The sequence below is a fragment of the Etheostoma spectabile genome, chromosome 20 (genome assembly GCF_008692095.1).
Source record: "Etheostoma spectabile isolate EspeVRDwgs_2016 chromosome 20, UIUC_Espe_1.0, whole genome shotgun sequence".
NCBI lineage: Eukaryota > Metazoa > Chordata > Actinopteri > Perciformes > Percidae > Etheostoma > Etheostoma spectabile.
Window position 1 is genome coordinate 19,950,361 of NC_045752.1, and position 933 is coordinate 19,951,293.

General features: G+C 37.7%; 1 protein-coding gene across 1 annotated transcript in view; it reads left to right on the plus strand.

Annotated features, from left to right (window-relative positions):
• syne3 (spectrin repeat containing, nuclear envelope family member 3) overlaps positions 1 to 933 on the plus strand; it is a 43,271-nt gene that overhangs the window by 799 nt on the left and 41,539 nt on the right. The gene's annotated exons all lie outside the window — the stretch shown is intronic.

The following is a 933-nucleotide window of genomic DNA, read 5'->3' on the forward strand; positions in this document are numbered from 1 at the left end:
ATGTGTGTGTAGTTCAGGCCTGTGTGTAATGTGTACATGTGTAAAGTGTACATTACACACTTAACAGAGTGTAAGTTGTAATTTCCCCTAGTAGGATTAATAAAGTATACATTAATATTATTATTATTAGAAATGGAACAAAACATGGTCAAGCTTGTTATGCCATTTTTACATCGTAAGTATAAGATTGTTGTTGTTGTCTTCCACTGACGACAGGGAGTTTCAAGAGGCAAAACCAGTAGAGATTTGGGTAGAAGGAATGCTGTGGTGGGGAGAAATGAGTCATGCTGGGAAATGGCCCATGCCGCCTGCGTTTTATTTTCCCTCTAAGAAATGATGTGGCGCCTCTTTGTGCTCCTCCAGAGCCAGGACCCCTCCCTCTCACACACTCACTGCAGACCACCTCTGACAGTTATGTTCTCTTAAAGTTTTTCCTTCCAGCTGTCTCTCCTGAGGGCGCGCTGGGTTGCTGCACAATGGGTTAGGGTTAGGTTACTGGCCTTGATGCAGTAGATGGAATTTTTGGAATTGTGCCTTTTAGCTCGTTCTTAAAAATGCTCATAATAAGACACGGGGCAATTTATTTAAAGTCCCCCTTCACGTAAATTAAATGTCAGGGCTTGACTATATTGACTTGCGTCTGTGCACATTGGAGCCCGACTTATAAAGGATTTTTAAGGCAGATACCGTTATGAATATTTGGTTATGTAAAAATCCGATATATTGGCCTATATGTATTTGGAAGAAAAAAAAACGCATTTCAAAACAAACAGGTTTCCCATTATCCAACATTAGTTATTTGTAGTTATGAGTTCTCACTAAAATAATAATATAATTTGTTTTATTGTCACAACAGAACAAAGGAACATCCAAATATGTTAAAGTTCTGATAAATAAAACGTATACAAATACAAATTTAAGATATGAAACTTA